The sequence below is a fragment of the Lepus europaeus genome, chromosome X, assembly GCF_033115175.1.
Source record: "Lepus europaeus isolate LE1 chromosome X, mLepTim1.pri, whole genome shotgun sequence".
Classification (NCBI taxonomy): Eukaryota; Metazoa; Chordata; class Mammalia; order Lagomorpha; family Leporidae; genus Lepus; species Lepus europaeus.
This window is the reverse complement of record NC_084850.1, coordinates 29,247,830-29,272,594: the sequence shown is the minus strand read 5'-3', so window position 1 is coordinate 29,272,594 and position 24,765 is coordinate 29,247,830.

Below are 24,765 nucleotides of genomic sequence, written 5' to 3'. Positions count from 1 at the left end.
ATTTTAATTTGTGTGACCTGAATCTGTGTATCATATGTTTTAAACTTGTTGGTAGAAAGAAACTAAAAACATTTTATATGGTTGTGCTTAAGTTTACTGGTTAAACAAACTACACCATGTTAGATATTGAAGAGGTGTTTTCAAATACATGATTCTTTAAATTTATAGAAGGCATTGGACCTTCTGGTAAATGTTTTCTTAAGTTGTTATCTAATGGTTGAAACTGTTTGCTAAGTATTCATGTGATATTGCTATTGTCAGCAAGCGATCTAGGACTTGCTCCCTCATTTCTCTATTCTAAGCCCAACTTATTCTTTCATTTCTCTATTCTCTTCAAGGTAGGAAACTAATTCTATTATGAAGGAATCTGTAGGATGCACAATTTAATCTTTAGACCTTATAAAAGAGATGGCTAACATTTTTCTGTAATAGCATAGCCAAAATAAGAACTTAAATAATAATCTTATAGCTAGATTCACTTCGCCATCAGCGAAGTATACAGTAAGTAGAAAAAACCTCCCTTTCAGACCAAAGGGAAAGAAAGTTTTAAAGTGAGAATATAATTTTCCACATGGGCATTGTCTACCTTAGAAAAACTACTACAGAACATGCCTGTGACTATAGACTTGTAGTTCAGGCCACCGAAGATTAGAGATGGGATACGGGCACTCCCTTGAAACAATAGTATTAAGTAGAACAAAAAATACTAAAAGGGATAAAGTAGTAAGTTGTTCCTCGGCAGTCAGGACATGGGCTAATCAAGTCATTGTTTCTCATAGTGTCCATTTCACTTCAAAAGGTTTCCTTTTAGGTGCTCGGCTAGTTGTCACTGATCAGGGAGAACATATGATATTTGTCCCTTTGGAACTGGCTTAATTCACTCAGCATGATGTTTTCCAGATTCCTCCATTTTGTCGCAAATGGCCAGATTTCATTTTTTGTTTGTTTGTTTGTTTTTACTGCTGTATAGTATCTATTGAGTACATATTCCATAATTTCTTTATCGAGTATACTGTTGATGGCATTCAGGTTGATTCCAGATGTTAGCTATTGTGAATTGAGCTGCAATAAATATTGAAGTGCAGAGAGCTCTTTTATTTGCCAATTTAATTTCCTTTGGGTAAATTCCAAGGAGTGAAATGGCTGGGTGTGTGGTAGGGTTATATTCAGGTTTCTGAGGAATCTCCAAACTGACTTCCATAGTGGCTTTAGCAGTTTGCATTCCCACCAACAGGGGGTTAGTGTCCCTTTTCCCCACAGCCTCGCCAGCATCTATTTTTGGTAGATTTCTGTATGTGAGCCATTCTAACAGGGGTGATGTGAAACCTCATTTTGGGCCACTGAGGCAGCTCAATAGTCTAATCCTCTGCCTGCTGCACTGGCATTTTGGGTTCTAGTCCCAGTTGGGGCACCAGATTCTGTCCCAGTTGCTCCTCTTCCAGTCAAGCTCTCTGCTTTGTCCCAGGAGTGCAGTGGAGGATGGGCCAGGTTCTTGGGCCCTGCACCTGCATGGGAGACCAGGAGAAGCACCTGACTCCTGGCTTTGGATCACCGTGATGCGTTGGCCACAGCACGCAGGCCACAGCAGCCATTGCGGGGTGAACCAACGGAAAAAGAAAACCTTTCTCTCTGTCTCTCTCCCTCACTGTCCACTCTGCCTGTGCAAAAAAAAAAAAAATTGGAAACTTCATTGTGGTTTTCATTTGCATTTCCCTGATTGCTAGTGATCTTGAGCATTTTTTCATGTGTCTGTTGGCCATTTGGATTTCCTCTTTTGAAAAATGTCTGTTGAGGTCCTTGGCCCATCTCTTAAGTGGGTTGTTTGTTTTGTTGTTGTGGAATTTCTTGATCTCTTTGTAGATTCTGGTTATTAATTCATTATCTGTTGCGTAGTTTGCAAATGTTTTTTCCCATTCTGTCGGTTGCCTCTTCACTTTCCTGACTGTTTCTTTTGCAGTACAGAAACTTCTCAATTTGATGCAATCCCAAATGTTAATTTTGGCTTTGACTGCCTGTGCCTCCAGGGTCTTTTCCAAGAAGTCTTTGCCTGTGCCTATATCTTGCAGGGTTTCTCCAATGTTCTCTAATAATTTCATGGTGTCACATCATAGCTTTAGATCTTTAATCTATGTTGAGTGGAGTTTTCTGTAAGGTGAAAGATAGGGGTCTTGCTTTATGCTTCTGCACATGGAAATCCAGTTTTCCCAGCACCATTTATTGAATAGCCTGTCCTTGCTCCAGGAATTGGTTTTAGATGCTTGATCAAATATATGTCGACTGTAGAAGTTTGGGTTGATTTCTGGTGTTTCTATTCTGTTCCATTGATCTATTCTTCTGTTTCTGCACCGGTAGCATGCTGTTTTGATTACAACTGCCCTTTAGTATGTCCTGAAATCTTGTAATGTGATGCCTCTGGATTTGTTTTGTTGTAAAAGATTGCTTTAGCTATTTGAGGTTTCCTGTGTCTCATATGAATTTCAGCATCATTTTTTTCCAGATCTAAGAAGAATGTCTTTGGTATTTTGATTGGTATTGCATTGAGTCTGCAGATTGCTTTTGGGAGAATGGACATTTTGATGATATTGATTCTTCCAATCCATGAGCATGGAAGATTTTCCATTTTTTGGTATCCTCTTCTATTTCTTTCTTTACGGTTTTGTAGTTCTCATCATAGAGATCTTTGATGTCCTTGGTTAAGTTTATTCCAAGGTATTTGATGGTTTTTGTCGCTATTCTGAATGGGATTGATCTTAGCAGCATTTTCTCAGCCATGGCATTGCCTGTGTATACAAGGGCTGTTGATTTTTGTGCATTGATTTTATATCCCGCTACATTGTCAAACTCTTCTATGAGTTCCAATAGTCTCTTAGTAGTGTTCTTTGGATTCCCAAAATAAAGAATCACATCATCTGTAAAGAGGGATAATTTGAGTTCTTCCTTCCCAATTTGTATCCTTTAATTTCTTTTTCTTGCCTAATAGCTCTGGCTAAAACTTCCAAAACTATATTGAATAGCAGTGGTGAGAGTGGGCATCCCTGCCGGGATCTCAGTGGAAATGCTTCCAACTTTTCCCCATTCAACAGGATGCTGGCCATGGGTTTTTCATAAATTGTTTTGATTTTAGTGAGTAATGTTCCTTCTGTACCCAATTTGCTTAGATTTTTCATCATGAAAATGTGTTGTGTTTTATGGAATGCTTTCTCTGCGTCTATTGAGAGAATCATATGGTTTTTGTTCTGCAGTTTGTTAATGTAGCATATCACATTGATTGATTTGTGCACATTGAACCATCCCTTCATAGCAGTGATAAATCCCACTTGGTCTAGGTAGATGATCTTTCTGATGTGTTGCTGCATTATATTGGCCAGAATTTTATTGAGGATTTTTGCGTCTATGTTCCTCAGGGATATTGGTCTGTAATTCTCTTTCAATGCTGTATAATTTTCAGACTTAGGGATTAAGGTGAGGCTGGCTTCACAGAAATAGTTTGGGAGGATTCCCTCTTTTTTGATTGTTCCAAATAGTTTGAGAAGAATTGGAGTTAGTTGTTCTTTTAATGTCTGTTGGAAGTCAGCAGTGAATCCATCCAATCCTGGGCTTTTCTTTCTTGGGAATAACTTTACTACTGATACAATTTCTGTCTCAGTTGTGGGTCTGTTTAGGTTTTCTATGTTTTCATGGCTCAATTTAGGTTTTGCCGGTGTCCTGAAATCTATCCATTTCTGATAGATTTCCGTGTTTGCTGACATACAACTCTTTGTAGTAGTTTCTGATGATTCCTTTTATTTATGTGGTTTCTGTTGTTACATTCCCTTTTTCATTTCTGATTTTATTGATTTGGGTCTTTTCTTTTTGTAGTTAGTTGGGCCAGTGGTGGGTCGATTGTGTTTATTTTTTCAAAAAAACAGCTCTTTTTATGGCTGCTATTTTGTAAAGTTTTTTTCTAATTCAATTCTGTTGATTTCTTCTCTGATATTAATTTTTTCTCTTACCCTACTAGGTTTGGTTATGGTTTACTGCAGTTTTTCTAGATCCTTGATCTGCATTGAAAATTCATTTATTTGGTGCCTTTCCAATTTCTTGAGGTAGGCACCTATTGATATAAACTTTACTCTCAACACTGCTTTTGCTGTGTCCCATAAGTTTTGATATGTTGTGTTGTTATACTCATTTAATTCCAGAAAGTTTTTAATTTCTCTTTTGATTTCTTCTATGACCCAGTGTTCATTCAGGAGTATGTTTTTCAGTATCCATGTGTTTATGCATGCCCTAGGCATTCCTGAGTTGCTAATTTCCAGCTTCATTGCACTGTTGTCTGAGAAGATGCATGGTATGATTTCGATTATTTTGAATTTGCTGAGACTTGCTTTATGGCCTAGTATGTGGTCAATCCTAGAGTAGGTTCCATTTACTGCTGAGAAGAAAGTAAATTCTTTAGATGTAGGATTGAAAGTTCTGTAGATATCTGTTAGATCCATTTGGGCTATAGTGTTGATTAAATCTGCTGTTTCCTTGTTGATCTTCTGTCCAAATGATCTATTTCTTAAAGTGGTGAATTGAAGTCCCACAATACTATTTTATTGGAGTCTAAGTCTCCCTTTAAGTCCCTTAGCATATCTTTTAAATAAACCAGTGCCCTGTAATTAGGTGCATATACATTTAAAATAGTTACATCTTTCTGTTGAATTGATCCCTTAGTCATTATATAGTGCCCCTCTTTGTATCTCTTAGCAGTTTTTGTGTTAAAGTTTATTTTGTCTGATATTAAGGTGGCTATGCCAGCTCTTTTTTGGTTTCTGTTGGCATGGAATATCTTTTTCCAACCTTTCACTTTCAGTCTGCATGCATGTTTGTTGGAAAGATGTGTTTCTTGGAAGCAGCAAATAGATATGTTTTTTTTTTTTTTCCTTAATCCATTCAGCCAGTCTGTGTTTTTTAACTGGAGACTTGAGGCCATTAATGTTCAGTGTGACTATTGATAAGTAGTAACTTTGCCCTGCCATTTTCCCAAAGGTATTTCTAATATATGCTTTGAGCTTTCTGTGATCATTTACTGGGAGGTTTTCTTCCTTTATCTTCTTTCATACTGATGGACGTGTCTCTGTGTTTCTGTGTATAACACATCTTTAAGCATCTTCTGCAGGACTAGATGAGTGGTGACAAGTTCTTTCTTTTTCTGTTTGCTATGAAAGGTCTTTATTTCACCTTCATTCACAAATGAGAGCTTTGCAGGATGTAATATTCTGGGCTGGCAGTTTTTCTCTCTTAGTACCTGGGCTATATCTTGTCATTCCCTCCTAGCCTGTAGGGTTTCTGATGAGAAGTCTGTTGTGTGTCTAATTGAAGATCCTCTGAGAGTAATCTGACATTTCTCTCTTGCACATTTTAGAATCTTTTCTTTATGTTTCACTGTGGTGAGTTTGATTACAACATGTCGTGGTGAGGATCTCTTTTGGTCATGTTTATTAGGGGTTCTATGTGCTTCCTATACTTGGATGTCTCTGTCCTTCTCCAAAACCAGGAAATTTTCTGCTACTAACTCACTAAAAGGCCTTCTAATCCTTTCTCTCCATGCCTCCAGGAAGTCCTAGAACCCAAATGTTGGGTTTTTAAAATAATATCCTGTAGATTCCTAACAATATTTTTTAGATTTCTAATTTCCTCTTCTTTTCTTTGGTTTGAATGTAAACTTTCCTATGCTCTGTCTTCTAAGTCCAATATTCTCTCTTCTGCTTCACTGATTCTGTTTTTAAGGCTCTAAATTGTGTTTGTCATTTATTCCATTGAATTCTTCATTTTGATTTCTCTTCAATATTTCAATTTCATGTTCTACTAAATCCCTCATTTCATTTTGATTCCTCCTTAAGATTTCATTTTCACATGAGAGATTTTCTATCCTGTCCAGTATGGATTTCTGTAGTTCAAGAATTTGTGTTTGATAACTTCTTAATGTTCTTATCATAAATGTTTTTGAAATCTGTGTCTTACATTTCTTCTATCTCATCATCTTCATAATCTTGTATTGGAGTGCCATGTGCATTTGGGGGTGTCATAATGTCTTCCTTGTTCTTGTTTCCTTGTTTTTTTGTGGTTGTTGTTTGGCATTGTGTAGATATTCCTTGGTTTCTTCTTTTTCTATTTTTTTTTCTCACTGTGGTGGCTTTTCTTGTTAGACTATGACTCCGGATTAAGTAGACCGTCTCTTTTGGTGAATCTCTAGAGGCTTGTGGTGGTTTCGGCCAGAGAACTCTGTTTAGTTCTTCAGGGTTAAGGGTGTGCAAAAATGACACACCCAGGTTTGGCATGGTAAATGTTCCCTCTCTCTTTCTCTCTCTCTCTCTCTTTTTTTTTTTCACAAAGGAAGTCATTCTGCTCAGCTGAACTCTTCTCCTTTATGGCAAACAGTGCTTGATCCCTAGCCCCAGTGGGTAGAATATGCATCTGCTCGGTTCCAAGGACCACACAAAGGATCTGTGCAGTCCTCAGTGTAAGCTCAGATTCCCCTGCACTGTCTCCCACCAGGTTGCCGATGTTACCGAGTTTGTGGCATCTCCCACTGAAAGCACTCACTTCTCAGGCACACCATGAGTTCTCCTATCACCCTCACTTTTTTTTCACAGTCCCAATTCATAAGATCCACACATTCACTACATATTAACCTCCTGTTATTTCTCCTGACCAAAATCAGGTTTTTGTGCTTGGCTGAGGGCGGGTGCAGCCCTGAGCTGGTGCAGCTGTTATGTATGTCCAAAATGGCACCTGTTGTATTGTTTTCCCCACCTTTGTAAGGTGAGTGGAGAGAGAGAATCATGTCTGGTCCCCCCCCCCTTTTTTTCTCTCCTCTAGTTAACCTGGTGAACTTAAGCCTTGTTCCCTCTAGGCACTTCCTGCCGCTTTTCTGCCAGTGTCTCAGGCTACTGCAGTTTTGCCTCATCTCCCTTTCCAGCGCTGGTGTGTAGACTCAGAAGCTGGGGTCCTGAGCCATGGGCACCCATGTTCCACTAGTTCCGGAAGAGTTTCCTCTGCAGTTTTTCCTCTTCCCTGAGACTACAGTATCTCACTTTTGTTAAACTATCTTTTCCTGGACTATCAGTGCACTGCCTCCCTATTCTGCCATTTGGAGCACCCAAATGGTTTCTATATTTGAAAGCACAAAGAAATCTGAGAAAAAAAAAAACAGTAAGACTTAAGAATTAAAAACATAGTGTAATTATATATCAAAGTGTTTGCATAACAATATATATAGAATAAGTATTTAGCATGATGAAGATGTGCTTCTTTCCTGTATGTTCTGCTGACTTTTAGCCTGAATATGACAAGGAAATCTTAACTGACATGTTGTAACTTTGTCATTTATGTATGTATCACTGCTGTTATTTGGATATGTTACCAATATACTGTGAAATAAATTAATGGTTATTTACATTTATATAATAATGAATAAGGTAAGAAGTAAACTCCTGTTATATGACTTTTTTTAACTTTTATTTAATGAACATAGATTTCCAATGTACAGTTTATGGATTACAGTGGCTTCCCCCTCCCATAACTTCCCTCCCACCCGCAACCCTCCCCTCTCCCGCTCCTTCTCCCCTTCCATTCACATCAAGATTCATTTCCAATTCTCTTTATATACAATTTAGTATATATTAAGATTTCAACAGTTTGCACCCACATAGAAACACAAAGTGAAACATACTATTTAAGTACTAGTTATAGCATTAAATCACAAAGTACAGCACATTAAGGACAGAGATCCCACATGAGGAGTAAGTGCACAGTGACTCCTGTTGTTGACCCAACAAATTGACACTCTAGTTTATGGCGCCAGTAACCACCCTAGGCTGTCGTCATGAGTTGCCAAGGCTATGGAAGCCTTCCAAGTTCACTGACTCTGATCATATTTAGACAAGGTCATAAAAGACAGGGTGAGGATAGTAACCAATTATCATAAGAGTGGCATTAAGCAGGTCTGAGCAATTATACAGCATTAAGTGGGGAAGAGGACCCATCAGTACACACAGGTTGGGAGTAGAGCCATTGGTGGTAGAGTAGAGGTTTTGATTACAAAGGAATGAGGCCCAAGTGCACTAGACAGGGTCTAGAACAAAGGACAGAGTCATTATTAGAGGAGCTAAGAAAGGTGCTGTCTAAGCTACAATTAAGTTTTCTGATTGAGAGGCAAATAGAACCTGACAGAAGGGGCTTGATAATAATCTGGTGGGCTTTAGGCCTTGTAAGTTAAGAGGCCCAGACCTACCTATCTCTTCACATGGGGTACATCCTAAGGGAGGTGTGAACCTCCTAGGGGAAGGCACTCTGTTGACTTTCACTACTTGGCTGGCCTGGGAGGAGAGCTGGCCAGGTAAAGGCAGGTGGCATCTCTAACAAGAAATTTACAGTTCTGCCTGCAATGTTGCTGACCCTACTTGGCTGTCCCCTCAGCTGCAGTGGTCACTTTGGAAATTGGGCTGAGTAAAGGGCTTTTCAGCTTAGAGCCAATAAGATCTGTGGCTCTGACCTGGGCATCCTTCGACTCCAGGGCAGGTCCATTTCCAGTGATCCAACTCTTGGCAGAGCTGCCAGGGCTCTTCACAAGTTGACTTCTGCTGAAACCAAGTCTTACCAAGGATGGTTAGTTTCCTTTAGTAAGAAAGGGTAGTTAGAATTCTTATTCTGAGAGCCAACATTGTGGCACAATGAATTAATCTGTCACTTGTGACTCCAGCCTCCTGTATTAGAGAGCTAGTTTGAGTTCCTGTTACTCTGTTTCCTATCTAGCTTCCTGTTAATGCTCCTGGGATGGTAGCAGAAGATAGTCCAAGTACTTACGATCCTGCCATATGTTGGAGACCAGGATGGAGTTCCTGGGTCCTGACTTTGTTTTGGCCCAGACTCAGCTTTTGTGGCCCTTTAGGGAGGGAAACTGTGGATTGAAGTTTTCTATCTATTTATCTATCTCTCCCTACCTCTCATTTTATCACTCTTTCAAGGATATGAAAGTAAATTTTTAAAAAAATTGTAGAAGAGATGAACTGAGATATCACAATTCATAGTATTAAAAGATGAATGTCCAAGAAGAAAAATAAGAAAAAAAAAACTTTATGGAATATTCTGGGTAAGTAAACTAATGTTATCTAGAGTTTCTTGCAAATTAAAAAAAATTGTTAATTTTTCTGCTATTGTTTTAAAAGTCATTTTGCTACCATCTGCTTAAAGTATTTCAATGGTTCATGCTACTCTTCAAATAATATCTAGGGGCTGGTTCTGTGGCAGAACAGATAAAACAGATACCTGCAGTGCTGGCATCCCATATGGGCACCAGTTTGATTCCCTGTTGCTCCATTCTGATCCAGCTCTCTGTTATGGCCTGGGAAAGCAGTAGAAGATGGCCCAAGTACTTGGGCCTCTGCACCTGCGTGGGCAACACAGAAGAAGCTCCTGGCTCTGGATCAGTGCAGCTCCAGCCATTGCAGCCAATTGGAGAGTGAACCAGCAGATAGAAGTCTTCTCTCTCTCTCTCTCTCTCACTCTCTCTCTCTGCCTGTCCTTCTCTCCTGTGTAACTATGACTTTCAAATAAATAAAAATATTTAAAATAAATAAATAAATAGATAAATATTATCTAACTCCCTAATGATACAAATCATGATTATAATAGCAAATAAATTTCCAGTTATCATGAGTAGAATTTCATATGATACTATTTAATCATCACATCTCTATGATACAGGCATTATTACTCTCATTTTTATGGATGAGAAAACTGTTCTATCAAAATTAAAGTGCTCACACAAATAATTTATGAATTTATAAATTGTTGCACTTCCACTTGAATCTGAATAACTTTGTCTCAAATTCAGTACAGGTAAAACAACAGAACATCCATGTTGTGAAGAAATGGCAAAGGAGAAAAATAGTTTGGTCATTTCTATTTTATATCCTTATTTACATTTGACACATCAAATTTTACCATCTGCCTCTGCCTCTACTACGTCTAACCTCAAACTCATTATTTGTCTAATTCACACATTTCATGATAGTCGTGTGTGGTCACATAGTCTTTTTTTTAAGATTTGTTTTATTTATTTGAAAGAATTACAGAGAGAGGTAGAGATGGAGAGATGTCAATCTTCCATCCACTGGTTCACTCCCCAAGAGGCTGCAATGGCCTTAGCTGAGCTGATCCACAGCCAGGAGCCAGGAGCTTTTTTCTGGGCCTCCCACAGGGATTCAGTGGCCAAGCACTTGGGCCATCCTCTGCTGCATTCCAAGGTGCATTATCAGAGAGCTGGATCAAAAGTGTAGCAGCCAGCGCCCATAAGAGATGCTGGCACCACAGGTCCTTTTGCCCAACACCACCCCTGGTGACATAGTCTTTTAAAGCAGGTGTACTCTCAATAGAATTTGAGACTGAATATAGAAGGAAATTTTTAAATTCTTAATCTTAAATAGTAATATATATTAGCTGTCGGCACTGTGGCACAGTGAGGTAAAGCCCTGGCCTGAAGCGCCGTCATCCTATATGGGTGCTGGTTCTAGGCCCGGCTGCTCCTCTTCCAATCCAGCTCTCAGCTATGGCCTGGGATAGCAGTAGAAGATGTCCCAAGTCCTTGGGCCTTTGCACAAATGTGGGAGACCTGGAGGAAGCTCTTAGCTCCTGGCTTCAGATTGGCACAGCTCCAGCCATTGCAGCCATCTGTGGAATGTACCAGCAGATGGAATACTTCTCTCTCTGTCTCTACTTCTCTCTATAACTCTGTTTTTCCAATAAATAAAAAATAAATCCTTAAAAAATAGTAATATGTATTAGTATAATGTATATATATATATATATATAGATAGATATTTATATATAATTGAAAGACAATTTGTTCCAATCTTAAAGCTAGTTAGAAAAGTACAGAAAGTTATTTGAATAAGTAAAAAATGAAGAATTCACCTGTGGAAAATTAAAAGATGTTGTATATTAACAGATGTAGTTGTAAGTAAAAGTTTTGTAAATAGATAATCCTCTTTATCAGGGCTCTTTTAACTGGGATCCAAACACCTCTCAAGAGGCCCAGGGATGCATTCCAGGTAGTACACAATCTTTTCTTCCTCAGAAATATAGATAAAAAATAACAGGATCACTGAAAATGTTTGTGCTTTTGCCAAAAATAAGAATAAATATATTTCTTAACCCAATTCAGTTTTAAAATGTAATTCATGCTAATTATTTTTACAGTAGTAATTACACCCGCCAAGATATTACACACTTTGGGGTACCACATTATTGCGAAGGCTTTAGCAAAGTCAACATGATTTGTGCACTCAAGAAAAACTTGGAAGTAGTTCCAAACTCAAATGTTATGATACGTTTTTGAAGTAGGTCATCAAGGAATTGGCACCTTCACTGTTCTCATCTACTATGTAACTAGATAAAACCATGGACATCTCTCAATGTAGCCAACAGCTTGATTTTGTTTATGATGTGCATACTGATACCTTCAAAAAGAGAAATCATATTTTGTGAGTCCCTTTTGGATACTACACTGATTGTCGATATTTGGAAATGGTAAAAAGTTGCTTTGCCAAACAAATATTTGTCTGGAACAAAAAAGCTTCATACTCTTTGCACAGATGGAATTTCTACAATGACTGGCAATGCATCTGTTTCTGCTACTTTAGTGAAAAAAGGAATCTCCTTATGTCATAGTCACACACTGCTTTTTACAGAGACAAGCACTGGCAACAGAATTTTACAACAAGCCTGAATGAAGTTTTGTCAAAAGTCATAAATGTTATGAATAAAATCAGATGTAGATCTCTGAATCACCTCATTTTAATTTTGTTCTCAAAATATGAAAATAGGATATTATGTTCTACTTTAACACATGGAAGTTCAATGGCTCTCAAGATCAGTTTTACAGTGCTGGTTCAAACTACAGGCATAGGTTTCACATTTTCTTAAAAAAAATCACCCTTGGGTCATTTTGAAAGAAAGGATTTTATTTATTGGTATTTTCACCTAACAAATATTTATTGCCTTATGAATCAGGTAAACTTACAAATGTTTGAGGTAACAATTATGTATGCATCTGAAAAATTCCAAGCTTTCTTGGCTAAGCTGCCTACAAAGAGTAAGAGAATACAAAGTGAAATTTTAGCAAATATTAAATATTGGGAGGTTTGTTTTTCTACATTGATAAAATTAAAGATAAATTACGAATTCAGTCTTTTCTTCTGATACAAACTGTTATCAAAGACACTGAAATAGCTAAAGATGAACTTACTGATGTTAGAATGAAAAAAAACTTACTATAATTGCAGCTGAACTCGAAAAGTCTTGGACAATCCTAGTATTCATTGTGAGAAAGCAATCACAGTATTTTAAAGGAAACTATGGAAGCTTTAATTTCTTATCCAATACAACATCTTTGCAAATAGATATTTTCTGCTTTAGTAACCACCAGAGTAAAAATTAAAGCTAGAATCAAAATTCAGGATGTCAAAGATAATGTGAATTGCCTTATTCAAACTAAACCACAACTACCTTCTTACCAAAATGTTAAAAAGGTAATTATAGTTTGCCTATATGTATATTACTTTGTTATTGATACATTAACAAACATGCTCATTACTATGTAATACATTTCATTTTTAAATTTGGTAAGTAATTCAAAATAATCTTCTTTAAAATTCTATTTTTATTATGCATAAATACGGTAGTCTGTGGAGTTCATATATTTTTCCTGATTACCATGGTTTGAAAATGTTTATGAACCCTTATCCTATATTCTGGATACTTCCTGTTTTCTATAGTCTAATTTTAAAAATTCTAATCTTCACCTGATATATACCCTACCAATTTAAGATCCAGTTAGAGTATTCTGGACACTGACCAAAGATGTACATCAATGTCTGCATTAAGAATGCAGATTTTTCCAGCTGTAGTTAGATGCATGTACAGGAAATAATGAGATACATATGTATGCTTATTTATAAAATATTTTCATGCCACAATTTATCCTCAACATCATTTGACAATAGGTGTTGACTAGAGAACATAGGCATTGTTGTATTTTTGTAGTCCTTTAGGGAGTTTTATAATTATTGTTTTGTCTCCATCCTGTTAGTTCCTTTCCAAATGAGTCTTGTGGCTTGACCTTGAAAACAAATCTTAATCTTATGTCCCCAGGTTTATTCTAATTGCTGTTGTTCCTCCTGGACTGCAACACACTAACCTGTCACTCATCAAGTCCATTTGTCTGTGAACTGACTTAATTAAACATCTCAAATCCAATTTACTTGATCCTTCTACCATTAAAGGGGAAAAAATTCCCTAACTGTCACTAAAAATGAGATTGGTTGAAAAAAACAACGAAAAGAAATGAGAAGAAATTTTTATAAAAGGTTTTCTTAAGTAGTACAGTGACATTGCTATCTATTGCTAAAAATAAGATATGCAGAATGCAAAGCAAAGGCAGTAATTTAAAAAGCCATATAAAACAACTTCCTGTTTTCTGTTTGTTAGGTTGAAAGAAAAATGAGAGGAAATGGGGAGTCTTGCTTCTTTCTCTCAACTTTAATCATGCCTATGAGAAAAATCTTAAAACCTCAACCATAGCTCTCTTTGTCTAGCACACCAAACTTGCAATTGATCATTTCATTTCTGACAAAATGCCTTTCTCCTTTCAATCCCTCTGCTCAATTTAAACTCTACTTGAGTCTTTTGTCCTCCTTAACCTTATTCCCAGAGCAGTCATCAAAGTGTAGTCTTCGAATAGAAGCTGCAACATTGTCTAGAAACTCTTAGAAATGCAAAGCTTGGGTCCCACCTTGGTCTTACCAATGCAAAAAGGTCTTGGGATAGAGTCCTGTGTTCTCTGGTTTAGCAATCAGTGTTTTAACTAGGTGATTCTAATGCATGCTGCAGTTGAAGAACCACTGCTAGATAAATGAAACCCTGCTTTAACTTTGGAGTTGTATCATTCAAAACATTCAGGACCTGTGTGACCTTTTGCAGGTTTTATAATTGCTCTGTTTCAAAATTAACTATCAATCTAAATAACCTCACAACACAGAACATTTGAGAGCCTTGAAGGCTGTCAAATCTTTGTTTCCTTACTTCTCTGCATCCCAGTTTCCTCAGAAATGTGTATAATAATGATAATGCCACGAATCTCCAAAAGTTGTGGGGATTAATACATTCTGCCCTTGATACTATACTAATACTGCAATTTATAGCACTGTGTAACACAAATTAAACAGAAAATATTATTTGTTACTGTATAATTAATAGATGTTGACTACAAAATTACTAATTCAAGTGATTTTCTTGAAGCATAAGTTTTCTTAAATACAATATTGTACCTAGATTTTCCAGGCCTATCCACTTTGTTTTCCCTTTTTTTTTTAATTTATTCAATATCTGTTTAAGAAGTGTACTTTGCTTCCTTTAGTCTATTGATTTGAAAATTTCCTACTTGAGTTTTAAGAAAATATGATTACCTTTGAAATCATATATTTATAATTGCTACATGGTATCTTTGGTTTTTTTTTTTTTTTGGTTTGTTTTTTGTTTTTTGTTTTTTGACAGGCAGAGTGGACAGTGAGAGAGAGAGAGAGACAGAGAGAAAGGTCTTCCTTTTCCGTTGGTTCACCCCCTGATGGCCGCTGTGGCTGGTGCTGATCCGAAGCCAGGAGCCAAGTGCTTCTCCTGGTCTCCCATGCGGGTGCAGGGCCCAAGCACTTGGGCCATCCTCCACTGCACTCCCTGGCCACAGCAGAGAGCTGGACTGGAAGAGGGGCAACTGGGACAGAATCCGGTGCCCCGACCGGGACTAGAACCCGGGGTGCCAGTGCAGCAGGCAGAGGATTAGCCTAGTGAGCCGTGGCGCTGGACACTACCTGGTATCTTAAAATGGTCAATCAATTTTGATTTTTACTCTTGTGTCTTCATGGCACAATCACTGATTATGTTGAACTCATTAGGAACTATTTGTATATAGATGTAAAATATGATTTTCCAGGATCATTTTGTCACTTTTCATTAATGAACTACTCTTACACAGGGCTCAAGGCAATTAATATAGCTTAGAAAATTGAAGTTATAATAATAGCTCATTCCCTTTCTGATGTGATCCAAAGAACATAAATTCAGATTTTCTGCAGTATGTAGGGATTTCTACAATACTTGACAGTTTTTTTTTTTCTTATTGTCAAATACTTCAATATTTCTTTAAAAAAAATCTTCTCATTATTCATCCACAGTTTTTCCAAAGCCTTGCTTAGAGTTGTGATAGCAATTTGATTAATGTGACATGTTGAGAAAGTTGACTGGTTAGATTTCAGGTTATAATGTAATATAAATTGAAGAAATATAAGCTGTGAGTTTCTTGGGAAATACAGTTAAAAAAAAGCACTGGCCACAAAATCAAAAAGCACATAAGCCCTGACTGCAAAATATTTATAAACTTGAATAAATCTTTAGTCTTTTTTCAAAACTTCTTATCTGTAAAATGGGTTGATGTAAGGATGAGAAGATATAAAATGATTATAAAAACTGTATAAATGCATCATTTGGTGGGAGATGTTTCTCACCCTACATTAAATATGTTCATGTGTTTTTGTTAAATAAATCTATGAACACAAACATATTTACCTCAAAATTGCTGTCAAAATGGCCTGTCAGAAGAGATTCTAAATTAAATTACTAATTGAGGCACTTTCATTTTTTGATACTATAAAATTAAAACAGAAAGAAAAATCATGGAAGTGTATGCAATGATATATACATCTTTTCCTTAAAGAATCATGATGTATATATCTAATCATACATAATAACTGATACGTTTTCACTGTTGATTTGAATATATGACAGTAAACACATAGAGCAATAATATACGATGGTTGAAAACTTTAGGTGAATCATAATTTTTAAAGTGTTTTAGAGTTTTTTGTAATTATCTTCAAATATAGATATTCAAATTATATGCAATGCTATACTTATACTTGAATGCCTCAAATTCAGGGTAAAATCTGGTGAATAAGAAAATAGATGGGAATGTAAAGAAATCTGTCCTCACCTTAGATGCACACACACAAACTAAGCAAAACAGAGATGTGACTAATAAGAAATTAGCTGGACTTCTATAAAGAAAAATCTTCAGGGTTGCAAAATAGTTTGAATATATATGGCGAAATAAAAGTTATATATGGCTAGGAAGCATCAGTTGCCTAATGTCAGCTCTCTCTGAATTAATGAAATCTACCTAATCCATTTAGCTGTCCATACCTAGAAGTAAAACATGATCACAGGATCTTTTGTCATAGGTAATAGTTGGAATTGCAGCAGTCAAGTGGATACCCAGCCATTTTTCATGAGATCTATAGATATTTTGTGCCCAACATATAGTAAATAAAAAATATTTAGGTTCAGAGAACTTTATCATCATGGTAATTCCATAGTTAAAAATTAGGATTGTCAGAAATGCCCAATGATACAATATGCTTAGATACAATAGCTTTTATCTCTAAGAACATTACATATCTTTGAAAATATTAGTCTACATGATAAAATTTTGACATGGTAGAGTTGATAATACTGAGAATTTATACTTTTGTAGAGATTTTTTAAAGATTTATTTTATTTATTTGAAAGAGATACAGGGAGAGGTAGAGACACACAGACAGGGGTCTTCCATCCCCTGGTTCACTCCCCAAATGGACACCATGGCCAGAGCTGAGCGGATCTGAAGCCAGGAGCCAGGAGTTTCTTCTAGGTCTCTCACTTGCACACAGGGGTCTAGGGACTTGGGCCATCCTCTGCTGCTTTCCCAGGCAGGGAGCTGGTTTGAAAGTGGAGGAGGGGCTGGCGCTGTGGCACAGCAGGTTAATGCCCTGGCCTGAAGTGCTGTCATCCCATATGGGTGCCAGTTCTTGTCCTGGTTGCTCCACTTCCCATCCAGCTCTCTGCTATGGCCTGAGAAAGCACTGGAGGATGGCCCAGATCCTTGGGCCCCTGCACTCATGTGGGAGACCCAGAAGCAGCTCCTGGCTCCTGGTTTCTGATCCACGCTGCTCTCGCCTTTGAGGCCAAAGGGGGAGTGAACCATCGGATGGAAGAACTCCCATCTCTGTCTCTCTTCTCTCTGTATAACTCTGATTTTCAAATAAATAAATCAATCTTTAAAAAACAACGGAAGTGGGGTATTAGGGATGGAAGTGGTGCCTATATGGGATGCTGGCTCTGCAGAATGGAGCTTTAACCTGCTGAGCCATACCGTTAGCTCCAAGTTCTCTAGAGTTTTCATGAGCCTGGCATTTTCAGAATGTGTTAACTTATTTCATGGTCATGAAAGCACTATGAGGTAGATATTAGTAAAATTCTTCACATTTTACAGATTAACTGATTGAGTTTGAAAAGCCTGTGAAAACTGTATCAGCTCTGCTCTCACCTTATGAACCTTACTTGGCTTGTGCTATATAAATCCAAGCCATAACTAAATTCTTGCTCTCCTCCACATGCTCGCCCTGTGTGTACATGGGCAGTTAGCCACCTCTGTGAACCTATTTCCCTTGAATAAATTCATTTTGGCTTTGCAAAAAAAAAAGAAACTAAGACACAAGGAGATCATTGTATGACATGATGAAATTTATAGAACTATTAAGTGGAGGAGTCTGGTTGTAGTCTGTGTCCAGTGTTTTTAATCTCACATTTTAAGGTGCATAAATTAACAATAATAAATAATGCTCTATGTAGAGTGAGGTTCCACATTTTTTAAGCAATTTAGTGAATACACATACAGAATTAAGTATATCAGTATACATAGAGGGTAAATTTGAAATAATATATGCTAATATTTTCAAAGTGATTATTTAAAATTTGGGGGTGAGATTTTCTTATTTTCCAAACATCCTCAGGTAAACCTATACTTTCTTGGAGGGCATTTTCTGAAACAACAATACGGAAGCAGTATGAGCCCTGGAATTCAAGCAATTACACAGTGCTTGACACTAAGCAAAGAATAAACCTTGCCTATAGAAAAGTTTCAGCAAGAGTTGTGAGAGTCTGATAATATTTAAGGCAGTCTCTATAGTATGTTTTAAAGTGTGAGTTAGAGGAGGAAAATGAGAATGTTGTGAAAATGCCAGAAAATGGCCTCCTTGATATGTAAAAGTGACATGGGGCAGGCACAAAATATCTTAAATAGCAAAGGAAGAGGGATAAATCATTATTTTGAAGATCATTTATGATAAAAAGCTCACATTTAATCATAGATTTCAAAATGTAAATTGAATAAACTAAATTTTTAAATGAAATTTTGTCTTTGTAATGGAACTGATTTTAATTCCTAAAATGTCCATCACATTTTTTTCTTTCAGATGTTAAACACATTTAATCATTTCCAAATTTGAGAATACTGGGACCTCAACCTTACAAGTAAATCACCAAAATGATATTTTACAAGGATAGTTACAGAATGCAATATTTTGTTTCCAAATATCACCTGCTAATGTTATAGAGAGGTTTCCCGAATAGTAGGGCAATTCCATTAGGTGGCCATGAGGTACCATCCTAGTTGGAAATACTGGGCTAATAATTACAAGCAAGGAAAGAAGAAATGATACTACTAATAACAGTAATAATTATTATACTAAAATCAATACTAATACCAATTTTAGTATCAGTACTAACACCAATACTAGTATTTATATTATATCCAATATTAATCCTAATTAATACTAACATTAATGTTAAGCAACAATTATGTATAATGTAAAGATTTGTATATGTACTTTCACTAAATCCTCACAGCTGTTGTGTTTGCTTTATAAGTTAGAAAACTGAAGGTCTTTTTAATCATGAAACTTGCCTGAGGCCAAACAACTAGAAGATGATGGCATCATGGCTGGCGCCACGGCTCAATAGGCTAATCCTCCACCTGCAGCGCTGGCACACTGGGTTCTAGTCCCGGTCGGGGCACCAGATTCTGTCCCGGTTGCCCCTCTTCCAGGCCAGCTCTCTGCTGTGGCCCAGGAGTGAAGTGGAGGATGGCCCAAGTCCTTGGGCCCTACACCTGCATGGGAGACCAGGAGAGGTACCTGGCTCCTGTCTTCAGATCAGCGTGGTGCGCTGGCTGCAGCATGCTGGCCGCAGCGGCCATTGGAGGGTGAACCAACAGCAAAGGAAGACCTTTCTCTCTGTCTCTCTCTCTCTCTCTCACTGTGCACTCTTCCTGTAAAAAGGAAGAAGGAGGAGGAAGGAGGAGGAAGGAGGAGGAAGGAGGAGGAAGGAGGAGGAAGGAGGAGGAAGGAGGAGGAAGGAGGAGGAAGGAGGAGGAAGGAGGAGGAAGAAGGAGGAAGAAGGAGGAAGAAGGAGGAAGAAGGAGGAGGAAGAAGAAGAAGAAGAAGAAGAAGAAGAAGAAGAAGAAGAAGAAGAAGAAGAAGAAGAAGAAGAAGAAGAAGAAGAAGAAGAAGAAGAAGGCAGCATCAGGATTCCAAACCAGGTCTATTTTCAGAGCTACCATTTCCAGTCAATTATTCATTGTGTTCTTGGCCTTCGATTGACACAGAACCACTGTCACCCGTTATATGTTAATGTTAGCTGTCGCAAAACACACCGGACACCGGAGTAAGGGAAAGGGTTTATTGGGGAACACCCAATAGACCAGAGTGAAGTGGTGGCGAAGGAAAAAGAGAAAGTATAAGAGAGAGAGCGAGAGGAGAGGAGCTAGTGAGGAGAGAAGATAAAGCAGAGAGAAGCCAGGAGAGAGAGCCAAGAGACCAGAGGAGGAGGCTAGAGAGAGGAACAGAGAGAGTGCAGGAGAGAAGGATCAAGCGAGCACAGGAGAGAAGGGCCAAGAGAGCAGAACCAAGAGAGAAGAGCCAAGAGCCAAGAGAGAAGAACCGAGAGCACGTGTTCAGGAGCAGGCCCTTTTAAAACTTTGCCTGAGGGCGGGCAGGGAAGCAGGAGCAGCGAATCCCATTAGGATGGGGGTGGAGCCTGGCTCAGGTAGCTGGGCCATGTGGCCACCTGGCTAAAACTGTGCCAGTTTCCTAAATTCACCCTTTAAGCTATCTGAAATTGCAACTTACCTTGTATTATACTGAAACAGTGTTTCCATCAAATTTTATGAAACATTTTAATTTTTTTACTGCTTTTATTAGAGCTATGATTTTTTTCTCCCCAGATTGTTTGTATTATTTAATATTACCAACTTGAAAAGCAGATAGAGAAGTTGAAAAAAATTATATAAAGTATTCCTTTAGCTCAAGGGAGATACTAACAGTTTCTGCAGCACTGTGGCAGAGACAATCAACTCTTGATGTTCAGTGGCATTTCACTGATCCATTTTTATCTTCGGTGTGTCTGCTTCCTCACCTGTAGTTACTATTTTCTCACACTCTGAAATTTTTTATGTTTTTATTGTATTATCCTTATTAAAATCCTTCCTATGGTTAATGCATTTGAAGATACTATATGTTAATGGCAATCCAAAAAAAAATCCTATATCAACTAGTCAATTATAATCAATTCAGTGAGTAGCCTGAGCACATCTGTGTCCTAAGTCAAAGATCAGGTTCCTTTGCTCATTGATTACTTTTGAAAACTCATTTTGATTCCTTAAGTGAATAGGGATCACACACACACACACACACACACTAAATGAGGTTCATACATCATGCTTTATGATTTTAATACCAGCACTTATTCATCACATTTTATAACATTTTGAAGATTTGTTTATACATAGGTATTCACTCTTTTTGCTATAACTTATTGATAGTTCTGAAATCAAAATTAGAACACATTATCTTCACTGCTGATAGCTCTGGGTGACCAATGAGAGCTCTTTGAGGAAACAGCTGTCTAGAGTTCTGTTTGCAGGACAAATTTAATTAACCCATCTGGGGGCTGATAATGTAAACACTGATCTCTAGTGCCAGAAAGAGGAAATTGAACTAACTAGCCATAGACTAAAAGCAGTTTTCCATCATCAGAGAGAGAGTTTGTGGAAAAAATGTAACTAACAATAAGTTTAGTTTAATGGAAAAATTTTTAAAAATGTATATATATATATATATATTTCATACTATGTGTTCTTCATGAACTTTTTGAAGTTTCTTGATATGTGTGGATTTCAAAATTTCATGCACCAAACTAAAGTTAATTTGAACTCCAGTTTCCATGAACGTTTTGGAGTTTTGTAACAAATGGTCCTTTAAGCCTTGATTTATTTTTTCAGTTTGGGACATATAAATAAAAGCCTTCTCAAGTTCACAAATTAGTTTTTTTTTCATATTTTTATTTCCCTCTATGTTTAAATCCAGTTCAACATGAAATCAATGTCACTGATTAGTGTACTTCTGATTTTATTCATGTTCTATATCAAGGAAATTCAAACTGAAGGAATACATTTGAAAATATGAATGCCATACACACAAAATATTAACACAGAACCATTCCATTCCACAAACAAGGATTCACTCAGCCTTTGTATTTGTTGGCATTCGTGAATTGCTTGCAAAACTTAAGTAAGAAGATTTCAGTCCAAGCTCCATTTTGGATTAACCTATGATGTCAGTCAGGAAATTAAATTCTCTGTATTTCTATTTTTTCATCTGTGAAATGGAAATGATAATAGTTATTTTTTAACCTGGAATTATTGTAAGGAATTGCCACAAAGCATGTGGAAAACTGTGAGGTGTTATACTAATTATTACTAATTATAATAAGCAAACAAAGGGTATCTTAATGCCCATTATGCATTCAGGAATTTTGTAAAGATAACTATGGAGAAGGTTCCTGAAGTTTGATCTTGACAGACTGAACATAACCAAGTTACTTTTTTAGCAGAGGGGTGTAGATCAGCAGAAATAGCCATGTATTTGATAGAAAAGTTTATTTAAAAATGATCATTTGGACTAGTGAGATGGCATTGGTACATGCCACCTTGATGGGATTGTATTGGAATCCCCTGGCACATTTCTAACTCCACCATTTGGGGGAAGTCCGATTGAGCACGTCCCAAATTGTACATCTCCTCCCTCTCTTTTTCCACTTTTATATTTAACAGGGATCACTTTTCAGTTAAAATTTAAACACCTAAGAATAATTTTGTGTTAATTACAGAGTTTAGTCACTAGTACTAGAACAACAACAACAAATACTAAAAAGGATAATAGGTCTAAGAGTCAAAGGGATCACACAAACAAGACAAGTGTCTGCTAATACTGATAGAATCAAAAAGGGAGAGAAGGATCCAACATGGGAAGCAGGATACACAGCAGACTCATAGAATGGTAGATGTCCTAAACAACACTCTGGCCTCAGAATCAGCCCTTAAGGCATTCGGATCTGGCTGAAGAGCCCATGAGAGTATTGTAGGCATGGAAAGCCAAGATATCACGGAAAAGAAAAAAAAAAAAAAAAAGAAGAAGACCTAAATGAAAGATCTCTGTGAGTGAGATCCCAGTGGAAAGAACAGGGCCATCAAAGAAGGAGGTACCTTTTTCTGAAGGGAGGAGAGAACTTCCATTTTGACTATGACCCTATAGGAATAAGATCAAAGTCAGCGAACTCTAAAGGCTTCCATAGCCTTGGCAACTCATGACTAGAGCCTAGGGAGATTACTGACGCCATAAACAAGAGTGTCAAATTGTTAAGTCAACAACAGGAGTCACTGTGTACTTACATCCCATGTGGGATCCGTCCTTAATGTGTTGTCTAATGTGCAGTGATGCTGTAACTAGTACTGAAACAGTATTTTTACACTTTGTGTGTCTGTGTGGGTACAAACTGATGAGATCTTTACTAATTATATACTGAATCGATCTTCTTTATATAAAGATATTTGGAAATAAAAAAAAAACTGGTGTTAAATTGGAAATGGCATAGAAAATTAATTAATTTTTTAAAAAATGTTATGCAGGATCTCTGTCTTTAATGTGCTGTACACTGTTATTTAATGCTATAACTAGTACTGCAACAGTATTTTTTTCACTTTGTGTTGCTATATGGGGGCAAACTGTTGAAATCTTTACTTAATATATACTAAACTGATCTTGTGTATATAAAGAGAATTGAAAATGAATCTTGATGTGAATGGAAGGGGAGAGGGAGCGGGAAAGGGGAGGGTTGCGGGTGGGAGGGAAGTTATGGGAGGGGGGAAGCCATTGTAACCCATAAGCTGTACTTTGGAAATGTATATTCATTAAATAAAAGTTTAATAAATGAAAAAAAGTTTATTTAAAAATGGTTAAAATGTCACACTGGACCAAACAAAAGAGGCCAGCTTACAGTTCTCTCACCGTGAATCATACTGATGTAATGGTTTTCAACATACTCTTGATGTAGGACAGCTTAGATAGATAATTTTAAGTTCATGAGCTGGAAGCCCCATCTTCTTTGCTCTGTGTTGCCATGTTCACCTACCTGTCAATAAGGGGACCCCCTCCCCAGGAAGTATCTCCTCTTACCTGGGACTTGAGGGTGTTATCACATAAACACTTCCAGTTTTCCAACAGCATAAAAAACAAGGAAGAATGGAAGTGCTCTCTCTTCTTCATGTGGACTCAAGATGATCAGGGCCGGTTAGCAAAATTTCTTTGGCTCCATTTTTCTTTAACAAAGCCCTAATGGGCCTGTGTATTTTTCTCATTTTGTAAATAAAGTTTATCACACTGCATGCTGTGTTTGGGCCTGTATTTAGAATTCTTCTCTAAGTAAAAGTCGAGAATCTGGAAAATTAATTTAGTCCTAACCTCAGCCCATAACATTTGGCGCAGCCAGCCAGGAGACAAATTCATTTTCAAACAGGGCAGTGTGATTTGCTGAGCAAACGCAAGGGGTTTTTACATAAGTAAATGCACTTGAAGCAGTTTTCAGGTTTCAGAAGCTATAGAGCTCAAGTGGTTGCGGTTAAGATGTGTGGGAAATGGTGGAGCACTGGAGATGCCTGCTTGGCAAATGGGAGGTTTCTAAAGCTAAAATGTGAATGGTAATGTCTTTTTTATTCCTAATCTTGGTAGATTCAGGCGAGCAAAATCTAACACAAAAGGCTAGTGCTAATGGAATTGGGAAGAAAAGGCAAGAAGAAAAGAGGCCAGTTTACAAGTGTTGGCTGACATTTAAATTCTTCCAAATTGTTTGTGAAGTGCTTTTAAGGATAATGTATGTATTTGGGAAAGCTAAAACTTAAGCCTTTAGGTCATACAGAAGGATTTCACAGATATCTGCAAAGGGTTTGCCTCAGGTTTTGGTTTTAAAAATCTGGAATGCTGAAGTGACTTTTCATTTGTTGGTTTTGAGTGGTGCAAAGTGGAAGAAAACCAGTTCTGTTGCGATTTCAGGAAATGAGTTCAAGCTTTGCAGAAGGTCCACTTATTGTGACAAAGGTGGGATTTCCACTCCCAAATGGTAGTTTCGGTAAAAACACATGGTTGCCAAGTGGGTGGACACCTCAAGGACTTCTGTCCTTACTGGAAGATGAGCAACAGACTCCACCGCCAGAAGGGTGCCCCATGGCTGGCCACATGGTGCATGCCTCGTTATCAGAGTGACTTTTATGTATTTATTTTTTAGTCTGTTATTTTCTTGGCTCTGCACTGGTGGTGGAATTAATGTATTGGAATTCCCAGTCTTTTTTTCATTTCATGGCTTCATGTCAGCTCCTTTATCCTTTTGGCTTCATGCTGGAATCTGTGGACCTCCTGAGGTTCCATTCCCCAGGCATGGCAGTGGCCTCCTGGGGTTCATTATCTCAAGCATGTTGGGCCT